Source organism: Otolemur garnettii, unplaced genomic scaffold (assembly GCF_000181295.1).
Source record: "Otolemur garnettii isolate 467f Iridium unplaced genomic scaffold, OtoGar3 scaffold00043, whole genome shotgun sequence".
NCBI classification, from domain to species: Eukaryota; Metazoa; Chordata; class Mammalia; order Primates; family Galagidae; genus Otolemur; species Otolemur garnettii.
In genome coordinates, this window is record NW_003852438.1 from 6,301,144 (window position 1) to 6,314,332 (window position 13,189).

Below are 13,189 nucleotides of genomic sequence, written 5' to 3' on the forward strand. Positions count from 1 at the left end.
CAAACAACAATGACAACTACAACCAAAAAATAGCTGGGCATTGTGGTGGGCACCTGTAGTCCCAGCTACTTGGGAGGCTGAGGCAAGAGAATCGCTTAAGCCCAAGAGTTTGGGGTTGCTGTAACCTGTGACACCACTGCACTCTACCAAGGGTGACATAGTGAGACTCTGTCTCAAAAAAAAAAAAAAAAAAAAACCGCTCTCCCATAGTTCTGTAAGTAGGACTCTTCCTCAGCCTGTGGGACCTTGGAATCTCCATACCCTGTCCTGTCCTGTCCTTGTTATGGGGTCTGAAGGAGGCACTGGCCTGGTTGTCAAGCCCCAGAAGGCTTCCAAAGGGCCATGGAAGAGGAAGGTTATGAATGGGATCCCTCAGGCTGCCATTTGCTTTTGGTCCCAGCACGATCTAGGCCACCTAGTGGTATAGGACAAAAGCCTAAGAATGAGGGTCACCCTGTTTGTCTTGTCTTCTGCTCAGAGCCAGCACCCAGGATGAGCTCTCACTAGGTGCTACCGCTCAGCCTTATTGGCCAAGTGAGAGGGAGAGTCTTGGAGACACAACCCTTGGGTTTGCCTGACTAAATTCTCATGGGTGGGTTTGTGGGCCGGTTCTGCTGAGAAGGGGCCATAGTCCACCTGGAGGAGCCCTGTCTTCTTGGAAAGGCCTGAGCATTTGCGACGCAAGGGGTGGTAGCCTAGGGCGCCTGGGATCCGCCCCTTGCTTCCCTCCCCACACAACCTCCGCCCGCCTGCCAGCTGGGGCTCCCGCACATCTGGCGGTCCCACACACATCTGGGCAGCCGGCGCTAGAGCATGAACGGCTCTCAGGCGGGCTCCGCGGCTCGGGCCGCCTGGCTTAGCTCCTGCTGCAACCAGTCGGGGGCACCGCCGCAGCCCCCCGAGGGGCTGCGCGCCGTGCAGGCGGTAGTGCTGGGCGTGCTGTCGCTGCTGGTGCTCTGCGGGGTCCTGTTTCTGGGCGGTGGCCTCCTTCTCCGTGCCCAGGGCCTGACAGCGCTGCTGGCCCAGGAGCAGCGCGCGTCCCTGGAGGCTGAGCCCGGCTACGCTAGCGGAGACGACGGCGACGACTCCGACTCCTCCTAGGCGCCGTGCTGCGCTCTGGGGTTGTGGTCTCCAGGCAGCTTCTGGTTCCGCTCATTGTCACCCACAGCGCGCCCACTTAACCCGATGTGGTACGCCCCTCACAGGTGAGAGCTTGGAGTGCAGCCGGAGTGACTGGGGGCGCGTACAGGGTTGGATCGACGGCGCTAACGTCTTTACTGAGGATCTTCTCTGAGCCGAGCTGGGGCAACTGTCTTTGCAGAGCCACCTGTCCAGCGACTCTGGTTCCCACCTCTATAGCCCCACAGAAGTGAGGCTGCAGCTACCCCAGGTGTGCCGGATCAGAGGGAGGAGGCTGCCTCTCGCAGCTTCCCCGTTGTCTTTCCTGCAGGACCTAGCCCCTCCCATCTTACGGGTGCTCCTTATGTCCTTTTCCTAGGAACTGATGGTCACTGTAACTGTGGGAGAGGGATGGCAAATCAAAAGGAGGGAGTCTGCAGGCAGGTGGGAGGGGCACGATGTACTTGGGAGCCCTCAGCCCACACCTGCACTCTGCACCTTGGACGTCTGTCTACTCAGTGGTGTCCCACACCACCCATTCCTCCGGAGGCTGGGGAGACACATGGCCCCAAGTATGCAGATGACCCTAGCCTTTGGCTTCCGCTTCCTCTCTTTCTTGGAGCCTTTTCTCTGGAGTGGGGCTTGAGTAAGAGCCTCACTGTTGCCTTCCTCTTGAGGCAGATTTGGGAGTGTGGTCGCTGTTGAGAGTAAAGACAGGGGTCTGCATGGCCCTGGGGAATGGAAAGGTTTGCCCCTACTTGGGTTGAGGAGACAGATGTGGCTTAGAGCAAGGAGCTGTGTGCGTGGGGAGGGGTGTGGACTGCAAGGTTCCTGACAGCTGGGGCTTCAGGAGCTCGTTGCCCCGGGAGTGGAGCTGAGGATTCACAGCTGTGGGGCGCTGTCTGGGTCTCCTGCCTCTGTCTCTCCAAGGACAGGAACCATCTGGAGGGAAGGGTCTGGGTGGCCCCAAGGACAAGGTAACTCCCGGCCAAGGCCACACATGGGCAGAACCACGGGGCTGGGTTTGGGGAGATGGGGAGAAGTCTCCACTGTTCCTCTGTTCAGCTTCATACCTAGGAGCTCCTGGGGGCTTCTGGGGGTGGGGGGGCTGTTGTTGAGGTTGACTCTGATCACTTTTGACCGTCCCACTCTGGAGCCCAGGGTGTGTACAGGGCACCGGTTTCCTTGTGAGAGGGGGTCGGGCAGGGTGTGTGAGAGGAGGGGCTGGAGAGGGGCAGGGAGAGTGTGGGCAGGGGCCCAGAAGCAGCTGTGAAGCTGACTACGACCTGTGATCCCTGCTGAGCGGTCTGGGATTTGGCGCTAATCCTGGGCGGCTGTGCCACACAGGCCTTGCTGAGCTTTGGACTTCTCACCTCAGGGGCACTGCCCCAACCCCCTTTGGAGAGAGAGCTGTCCAGTGCAGAGAGTGGATATGTGGTTACTGCTCCTGGCCTAGGGCAGTGGGCGGGGACCAGGGTCATTCCCTCCCTTACTTTGCTTGTCCTGGGGGTCACAGGAGACCCCTAGGTTTTCCCAGCCCTCTCTGGATACCTTCTGCAGCTGTGCTCTCTTCTCCTTCCTCAATGGTATAGAGGGTCTCTAGATCACTGTGAATGCCCTCATTTCACAAATGTGGGAGCTCAGAGAACTTTTTAGAAGAGCTCTGAAGCTCAGAGAAAAGTAAGCAATACGCTCAAGTGAGTGGCTGGATGGGCCCTGGGGGCTCCTGATTCCAAGTCTGCTGTGTTGCTCCATCCACCCTCCTTTCCCCTGCTTTCCCATCACTCTTGAGTTGTCGTTGCCAAATATGGCCTCTCTTTGCGCATTTGGCATGCAGTTCACAGTTCAAGGCAGGGGTTTGAACCCCAAGCCTTGTGCCGCTGTTCCCTTCCTGCCCCTATGTCCCCAGCAATCTTCTTGTGCTGGGAATAGTCTTCCTCATGTGGGGCAGTAGTTCTCTGGCCAGCTGGGCTCAGCTTTCCTGGGCTGGCCCTGAGCCGGGAGGGGTGCAGAGGGTCAGCTGGAATAAGCATCTGTGGAAAAAATGCAAGCAGAGCTGAAGGATCAGACACGAAGGGGGGGATGACCTTTGGTTTGGACTTTGAGCTCAAGTTCTAGTGGCGTTAGGGGCGTAGAGTAGTTTGGTGGAGGGAAGGGCTGTGTTCCCAACATCACTGAGTCTGCTCACACCCAGGACAGGGCTGGGGGCAGAGGATAGAGGGATAGGCAAAGTCTTTCTTCATCCAACTTCCTGCCTTTGCTGTCTCTTCAGTGCCTGGAGAGCAGCATGTGGGGTGTTCTGAGGACCTCAGTGTTCCTTGGGGAAGATACTGAGATGTTTGCTTTAGACCCTGGTCAAGGCTGTCAGACTGAGTAGAAAGGAAAGAGTTTGGAAAATTGGGGAGTGGGTGATGCTGTCATTCCATCTCTCAGGCTCCAGCTGGGAGTGAGAGATGGTGGATGGATGTAGGTGTGGGTACCCAGAGAGAAGCCAGGCAGCAGGACTCCCCATGCGCTCTGTCAGCTCACACTGTCTCTGGGGCTGCTGGGGCTGCTGATGGGTTGAGGTCTTGCCTTAACCTTGCAGCCCCTGGATTTTACCCTGAGCTGGAAAAGGCTATTGGGGGCTTATGCAGTCTGTTTCTTGGCCTCTACGTAGTGCAACTCCCTTTCTAGCAAAGATGGGTTGCTCTCTCTTACAGATTTCTGAGCCTTGCATCGTCTGCCTACCAGAGAGCTCTCTCTCCAGCTGTTGCACCAGGGAACCCCTGCCACCTTCAGCCCCCTTCGGTACAGATGACAGCTTGAGAGACACCTGGATTGTATGAAACCTCACCCTGGATCCTTGCACCTAGCTCTTGCCTCTGAACTGCTCCATGAAATCCTGGAGTACTCCTGTTGGGTGGGGAGGGAGACACTTGGAAGGTCCACATTGCCAGCGGGAATAAGCCCATGTGGTGATTGCTGTGTGTCCTGGGCACCATGCAGCCTGGATGCTTGGACAGGGCTGTAGGGAGAGATGCTGGCTGTGTCCTCTGCCTGCTGTGCCTTCCATCTGGTGTGGGCAGCAAGGGTCTGACAAGCCAGTAACCTGTCCCTGATGAGGGCTGTGGGTCAGTGTCATCCGTTTGGAGGCCTAGGGTACCCCAGCAATCCAGCAATGCACCATCACTTTCTGTGTCTTGTTATTAAATATGCTGGTGATATAAGCGTCAAGTATCCAGTCTGTGTTTCCAGCCTTTGACTCTTGAAATTAATGGTTTGTTCTTCCACTCCCCTCTGGTTTGGCCTGCTTCTAGCAGACACTAGAAATAACATCCCTACCTATTCCCTGGTGTCTCTCCTCAGTGGTGGCCCATTCCTTTTCCACCCACAGGTGGGAATCTTCCCCAGCCAGGGTGGGTCCAAAAGTGACTGCCTGCCATGCTGGCACTCGGCTGCCCCCCTGTGGCCAATATGGGCAAGAGCACCACTTCATTCAGTTAGACATACGGTGTGGCGGGGGGGCTTTCAGTGTGCCACTCTGGCCTTGAGAGGAGCATGTGCACTGAATCCTACCTTTCGGAACGTCGCTAACCTTCCTAAACCTCAGTTTACTTCTTTTTTTGAGACAGCCTCAAGCTGTCCCCCTGGGTAGAGTGCCATGGCATCACAACTCACAGCAACCTCCAATTCCTGGGCTCAAGTGAGTCTCCTGCCTCCATCTCCTGTGTACCTGGGACCACAGGTGCCTGCCACAATGCCTGGCTATTTTTTTTTGTTGTTGTTGCAGCCATCATTGTTGTTTGGCGGGCCCAGGCTGGATTTGAACCTGCCACCTTAGGTGTATGTGGCTGGCACCTTAGCCACTTGAGCCACAGGCGCCGAGCCAGTTTCTTTTTCTTTAGAGGCAGAGTCTCACTCTATTACCCTTGGTAGAGTGCTGTGGCACCACAGCTCATAGCAACCTCCAACTCCTGGGCTTAGGCGATTCTCTTGCCTCAGCCTCCAAAGCAGCTGGGACTACAGGTACCCCTCAGGATGCCCGACTATTTTTTTGTTGCAGTTTGGCCGGGGCCAGGTTTGAACCCTCCACCCTCGGTATATGAGGCCAGCGCCCTACTCACTGAGCCATAGGTGCCGCCCCCTAAACCTCAGGTTTTCCATCCATAAAATGGAGGTGACGAGGTTGTTGGTTTGTCATCGATCAAATAGGGAATGTTCTTGTCCATGGATGAAAGGCTTTCTGCACTATAATTGTACTATTATTATAATTAGTGTGTGACATCATTATTTTCCTGAGTCTGACTGTGCAGTTCCAGGCATATCCTGGGAAGTTGGGATGAGGAGGTAAATGAGACAGAGCCCCTGCTCCTGAAGAGCTCATAGTCTAGTGAAGAGTGAAACTGGAGTTAAACTAGATGACAAGGGCCCAGGTTGAAAGAGCCAAGGGCAGAGAGTGAGAAGTTCGCCGGGGAGGTGGTATAACCAATAGGTATTCACTTGGTGAGGAGGGAGCAAGAATGCTCCAGCAGAGGCTTGGAGTGGCCCGGGGCAGGGAGCTTTGGAAGTAGGACGGCAGGCAGGGCCAGCCTGGGCAGGAGACGAAGCTTACCCTGGGGGCAGCATGGTGTCTGAGGGGTTTCAAGCAGGGAGTGACATGGTCAGATTTGGGTCTTAGAGAACTGGGGGGTAAGTTTGTGGGTGGGAGCAGGCCGGAAGTAAAGAGGCAGAGCCAGAGCAGGGACACAGGCTTTGGTCACTTGCTGGATGTGTGGGAGAAGGGATAGGGAGTGGGAAGGGTGATGTCCTGGTTTCTGTCCTGAGTAACTGGTCATAATGCCACCCACTGAGAGGATGTGTTATCAGTTAGGACTTTTGTGGTCTGAATTGCAGAAAACCCCAACTATATTTGGTTTAGACAGAGGAAATTTATTGGCCCATGTAACTGAAAAGCCTACAGGTCGCTCTGGCTGCAGGCCTGGCATGATTCGGGGCTGAAATGATGAGAGCAGGTCTCAGTTCTTCCTCCTTCCTTGGCTTCGTTCTGCTGGTCACTGTGTCAGCTTCTGGCCAAGACTGAGGGTTCTGGGGTCACAGTGTATGCATTTGAACTCTGCCACTATGGCTATTAGCTCTGTGACCAGAGCAAGTGCCTTCCCCTCTATGGGGCCCAGTTCCCTCAGCTTTAGAGTGGGGGAGAATAGGACCTAGCTGTGCTGTTCATTGTCAGGATGAGCTGAGATTCACACACGTGGGGTGCTCAGCACAGCTGCTGGCATGGAGCAAATACACTATTGATGTTGGCTTGATGGCTTTTCAGGTTCAAATCTGTCAGCAAAGAGAGTGATCACTGCCTCAGGTCACGTAGGCCAAACCTCAACATCCTCTTTGCTTGGGCTTGAGTGACTGTGCTATCCCTGAAGTAGTATTATCCTGACAGTATGGAATATTCTACGTCTTGGTCACATGCTCTACTTGGGTTGAGGGTGGAGGTAGGGGGCTACCCCAAAGCACAGGGCCCAAAACAGAAGCTGTTTAGTCCTGGGGTGACTAGAGGCCAAGCTGTGGCTGTTGTAGATGGGGCCCGAGGCAGAGGGGTGGCTGGGGAGTCCAGTTCTGGTGTGCTAAGTGTGAGGGGAGCGGTCAAGGGGACAGTTCTTATAGAGGTTGGGGCTCTTCAGGGACAGTGTTCTGAGCCACAGTGTTGCAAGGGACATAACATTGAAGCTGTGGGACCGGAAAGTGGGAAACTGAGGGTGCAGCCTGGGTAGGCCTCTACCACCTAAGGGAGAGAAGTTGAGGAGTAGGCTCCACAGGGAGTCAGGGAAGAAGGATTTTGAAAACTAATAACATATCCTCTCAGTGGGTGGCACTTCCAGGGAGCTGGAAGCTGAGCCTCCCCCACTCCCCTTCAGCTGAGAAAGAAGGCACCCCCATGCAGAAGGTGGTAAGGTGGCTCCCTCTGGGCCTGTGAGCCGGAGGGAGGAAGAGGGTTTGTTTCCCTAGCGCACCCTTTGTACAGGGTGAGTGCTTTACCGTGCACACATCTCACCCAAGCACAGGACAATAAAAAGTAAAACAAACAGGCAAAAGGAACTTCATCCTGCTCCACGCCCGGCGGGCTTCCCTTCCAGGCTGCAGCCCGTGAGGCTTCTGTGAGTGGCGCCAGGAGGCCTGGCCTTCAGCCACCAAAATTGCTTTGTTGACATGGTGCCCCGTCTTCTAGTCCCAACTCAGAACCTCTGATCCTGAGAGCCCCAGGGCCACATCTTCCTTGCTTTTAGCTTGCTCACTCAGACAGTTTCTCTTTTTTTTGTTTTTTTGTTACCCTGAGTAGAGTGCACAACAAAACAGCAACCTCCAACTCCTGGGCTTAAGCGATTCTCTTGCCTCAGCCTCCCAAGTAGCTGGGACTACAGGCACCAGGCCTGGGCTGATTTCGAACCTGCCGGCTCTGGTGTATGTGGCTGGCACCTTAGCCCCTTGAGCTACAGGCACCAAGCCACTCAGACAGTTTCACTATGGTCCCTTGACTTCCTCTTCTGCACTGTCCCACAGACCCTTCCCACCCGGCTTCCTTCCTCTTCCATTTAGGTTTCGGGCCCATAGCCTCAGTTGCTTTCCTGCCCTTACTCTGACTTCTTCCCCAGAGCCGTCCCGGTAAGCTCAGCCCTGGATGACTGTACTTCTCTGTTCTCTGAGCTCCGACCTGGGCTGCTAATGGCACCAGGAATGGTCACCAGGCCCCAGTGGATCCTCGCTACTCCCTGGCCAGCACTCCAGCCAGCTTTCTCTCCTCCTGCTGTGCTACCACAAGCCTTCTCCACTCTCTCAGACCTGGCGCCTCCGCCTCCCCACCTCTGCTCAGGTGCCCTGGCCTCTTCCTCCTCACAGTAGTGAGAGGCTGGAGGGTGGGCCTGTGCCACACCCTCAGCCCCTGCCACTCTCACTGGTGCTCAGCTCAGCTTCTTCAACTGCTCCTCTGCTGGCTCTCTCATCGAAGCACGCTCAGGTTTCTGCCTCCCTAAAATAGCCCTCTTTTGCACCCACAGCCTCCTCCAGTTACTATCCTATGCTCACTTGTCCTTATAGCCAAACTGCTCAGACGAGTTACCCACGCTTGCGGTCTCTACTGCCTTGACTCCTAGTTATGCCTCAGTCCTCTCCAGCCTGGTGTCCACCTGCTCCAGTCCCTGGGGCAGTGGCACCAAAGACTGCCCTCTTGCTGGCCACTTCCACTATCATTGACCCCTCTTCCTCATAGCTCTCTCCTACCTCACTTCTGTATATCTTCTGAATGAGCTTGGTGACGTGGGCAGGAGAGGCTGAGACCATGGGCTCTAGAACCATGCTATCTGGGCCGGCCACTGGCTGTGTACTCTAAATAGTCTTCCTCATTAGGAAAACAGGATAATGATAACCCCTAGTGGGTGACATTCAGATGATGTGCATTTTAGTAATTGGGTCCTTGGGCAGCCTTGGTCTGTTTCTTGCCTGTCTCCTGTCTTTGCTTGAGAGTCCTGTGCCAGCATCTCCTCTTTCTTCTCCCCAAACTTGTGTACCAAGTTCTCTGGGGTTCTGTCCTAGACCTTCACCTGGTGCTTCCCTCTTCTCCTAAAGTGGAAATTGCCACCTGATGTCCATGGCTCTAAAATCAGCTGCCCCAACCTAACCTGGCTCCTGAGGGCCACATTATTTTGTTTATCCATTTGACAAAGCTTTATTGAGCAGCTACCCTGGGCAGCTGCTGTCCCAGGCACTGGAGAACATGTTGTGCATGAGGCAGGGAGGTCCCTGCCCCAAGAACCTATAGCCATTCTGTTGGGAAGGGATGTGTGATGGACCTGTAAACAAATGCTATGGTGGCTGAGCATGGTGGCTTGTGCCTGTAATCCTAGCATTCTGGGAGGCTGAGGCAGGAAGATCTCTTAAGCTCAGGAGTTTGAGATCAACCTAAGCAAGATCGAGACCCTGTCTCTACTAAATATGGGAAAATTAACTGGGCATCGTGGTGGGCACCTGTAATCCCAGCCTCCTGGGAGGCTGAGGCAGGAGGATCACTAGAGCCCAGGAGTTTGAGGTTGCTGTGAGCTAAGCTGACACCACTATGCTCTAGCCTGGGCTACAGAGTGAGACTCTGTCTCAAAAAAACCCCAAACCACTTGGTGATTGCAGACAGTGATCATGCTATGAAAAATAAAACAGGATACTGGGGATGAAGACTTGTGAGTGACTTTTGTGAAGCCAGGGAAAGCCTCTCCAAGGAGGTGACATTTGAGTTGTGACCTGACCTCTGAGAAGGATCCAGCCAGGGAGGAGCTGGGCCACAGTGTTCCTGCCAAGGGACAGGAAGGTCCCATGGTGGGAATGAGCCTGGTGTGTGTGAGGGGCCACCAAGAGGCTAGAGTGGCAGGGGCCCGCTGAGTAGGAGGAGAGTCCATAGGCTGTGGTCAGGGCACAGGTGTCAGAGCACGTTACAGCCGATGTGGCTTTGGTTCCAGCCACGTCTTTTGTACATTCTCACTCTTGGTGAATGGTGCCACCTCCTCCCCAGCCTGTCCTAGATTCCCCTCCATGCCAGCCCATGGCCAAATATGGTCCATTCTGTCCTTAGAAAGACTTGTTCTGCCTCCCCAGCCACCACCCTCACCTCTTACCTGGTCCCCATGTCTGCTGTTGCTTCTCAGCCCATCCATTCTCCATGCTGTTGTCAGTCATCTTCACAAAGGGAATATCCTGTCAAGCCACTGCCTTTGACACTGCCCCACATGGCTTCCCATTGCTCACAGGAGCCAGAAGTGTGTGATGTTCCCCAAGCTGCTGCCCTCTTTCTTTTTTTTTTTGGCCAGGTCTGGGTTTGAACCCACCACCTCCAGCATATGGGCCTGGTGCCCTACCCTTTTGAGCCACTGGCGCCGCCCGCTGCTGCCCTCTTGGGTCTTGCTCTTTGATATCTCTCACTACCTTGATGTCCCTTGTGTGCTCCACCCCCTCAATCCTCTGGACCTTCAGGGATGCTGTTTCTGCCCCTCTGCCCATTGCCTGCCTGCCTCTCTCCTGCTCTGGATCTGAGACACCCTTTCCTAAGAGGAGCCTTTTCTGATGCCCTTCAGACTAACTGGCCCTGTGGGGCTTTCCCATGGCACCCAGGGGCTGCACTTGTGTGTGTCCTCTGACGCTGTGTGAGCTCCCTCTGCTCATGCATGGCACTGAACACTTTGCAGGTGCTTGGGAAATATGTGTTGAAGAATGAAGGGTCAAGTTCTTCAGAGGGCCCTGGGAGGGGAGGTTGGAGAGGCATTTCCCTGGCCTGCCCCTGCCCCTGCCCCTACCCCTGGAAGCTGGCTTACCTGCTGCTCTCGTCAGCCCTCGCCTAGTAAGATGAGACCCAGCCCAACAGCTCTCTTCACAGCTCCTGTCCTAAGTCATCTGGCCTTAACTTCCCTTTACTCTGTGTCCCATCCTGTTCCTATTCTCCAACTGGCTCTTCATCTGCCCTTTGGCACAGGGGTGAATATGCTGCTCCGACACGGGCTTCCACACCCAAGATAGCCGGGTCTTGGGGCCAGCTCCAGTGCTGATGCCAGAGTTCAAGGGGGTAAGATTGAGCCAGTGGGAGGTGGCCGGAGTAGCACTGAAGTACTACTAAGTGTGTTATTGGGGTGGGGGGTGTCATCTATCCTTCCTCAGAGGGACCCAGGAGCAGGAGAGAGTGGGAGACTGTCAGCAAGGCCTGTGGAGGTGCATTGGGCTTCATTCATTCACTCCCTCATTCATTCAGTCCATCACTGATTAGAAAGCCCTTCTCAGGGGCCAGGTGCCATCCGGCCCTGAGAACACTACAGGGAGCAAGGTGGACAACCCCCTGCCTTTGTGCTGCTGGCTTCTTGTGAAGTGAGACAGATGACAAACTGCATACATAACTTAAAAATAGAGTGTATCAGATGGCACATTAGTGTCCTAAGGCTGCTGTGACAAATGCCACACACTGGGTGGTTTAAACTGAGAGAAGTCAGAGGTCCAGGTGTCAGCAGGGCCACGTGTCCTTTAAAACTTGAAAGGGGGCCTTCCTCGGCTCCTCCCATCCTGGAGGGTGGCCGGCAGGCTCTGGGCTTCAGCTTGCAGCTGCAGCCCCCCAACCTCTGTGTCCTCATCACATGACATTTTCCCTGTGTGTCTGCATCTCCAACTTTCTTCTGGGAAAGACAAGTCCTTTTGGATTTAGGAGCCTATTCCATTCCAGTCCAGTATGAACTCATTTTAATTTAACTATTTCCAACTATAGTGACCCTACTTCCAAATAAGGTCACGTTCTAAAGTGCTAGGGGTTAGAACTTCAACATATCTTTTTTTTGGGAAATATAATTCAACCTATAGAGAAAAGCAAAACACAGAGGATGCATGAAGAGAACTGGGGAAAGGCTGGGATTTTTAAGTGATGTCATTGGGAAAGTTGTCACCAAGAAGGTGGCATTTGAGCAAAGGCCTGAATGAGAGGATATGGCAGCGACAGTTTGGGGAGCATTTTAGAGGGCTCCTAGCTTGCTGTGTGGTAAGCTGAGGGGGACAGGGCAGGGGGCTGGACTGCAGTGAGCGCACAGGGCAGGTCACTGCAGGATGTGGAAACCCCCGGGGCTCTGGTGAGACCCTACATTGGAGTCAGTCTTCCTTGCAGAGTTAGAAAATTGACCTCTCTCATAGGTTTTCTCAGGAAGCTGCTGTGGTTGCTCAAAGCAAACTAGGGGGTAAACTAGAAATGATGGTGGCCTGACATCTCTTTCTGCTCTGGGAGAGAGGGAAGGCTGGGCAGAGGTCTCATGAGCTCTTGAGCTGGAGTGTCTGTTGGCTGGGGACCCTCGCACCCAGGAATCCACAGATGGCCTGTAGGTGGATACAGCACCTTCTTGAATGCTGTCCCCATGCCTGCCTGCTATCCTTGCCTGGCCCAATACAAACTGAACTTCACTGGACACCAAAATGCATTTTAGTGAAGGATCGAGGCCCCTTGGCTTGGCCAACTCGCTGCCTGCCGTCACATGAGGCTCCCAGTGATTTGCTTCACTGTCCCCTCTACAGTCACTTTGCCTCATGCACGTCTGCTCTCCTGGGCTTCAGCCACTTATTGAGGGGGTTTCCCTGACTTGGGCCTCTACTGTTTCCACCGGGGGAGGTCCTGGGGGCTGCAACTTCCAACTCCATCTTTCTCTACTGCAGCCTGTCCTGAGCAGCCTCAACCCCCTCACCCCTATGAGAGCGCCTCTTCATTTGAAGTTGACAGTCTGTGGGAACACTCCAATTTTCATGATTCTGAACCCATTCCTGGCAAAATCACTCAGCTCAAGACGGATTTGCCTCCTTCTTGGACTAGTTTTCATAAGAGCTATTATATTAGCTAGAAACATCTCTGCCTGAGCCATCTGCTCAAACGCCAGCTCCGTTAGGATAGGGATTTTTGCTGTTCTGCATGACACTGAGAGGGCCGTTAGAAATGTTTTTGAACAAATGGTGTTGTCCCTTAAATTTCTTCTTTGATCATCACAGGGTGGGGAGGAGGGGGAACTGGAAGTATATCAGAGCTTCTTAGCTTTCTCAAACAAGAAATATGTTCACTCCCAGAAATGTGCTAGAATCTAACGGAGGCACATTGGAGTTGATACACTGCTGGCATGAACAGAGGATCTAGAGAAATGTTACAGTGAAGTTCAAGGAGAACAGTTGGTAGGCTTAGCAATACTGTCATGCTCATGTTTTGGATTCAGCAATAATGCAGTTTTATGAAGAAATCACTCCAAAATGTTTCGATACTGTCAATTCTCTAGACATCACTCTTCATGGATTTGCAAGAAGCAAGCAGCACATTCCTCCTAGTGTGCAGGTCAGGTGGAGGGTGACAGCTCGCTGCATGATTTGCCAGAAATTTGAACAGCATTCTCTGGTCCCTGGGAGGCTGAGCCAGAGGTCATAGAAATGCTGGAAGCAGGACCAACCACTTCAAGTGCATAGGTGGCTGGTGAACAGAGCAGTTTGTGGCCCATTGGTTCCCAATTTTGAATGTATCTTTTTTTTTGAGACAGAGTCTCACTCTGTT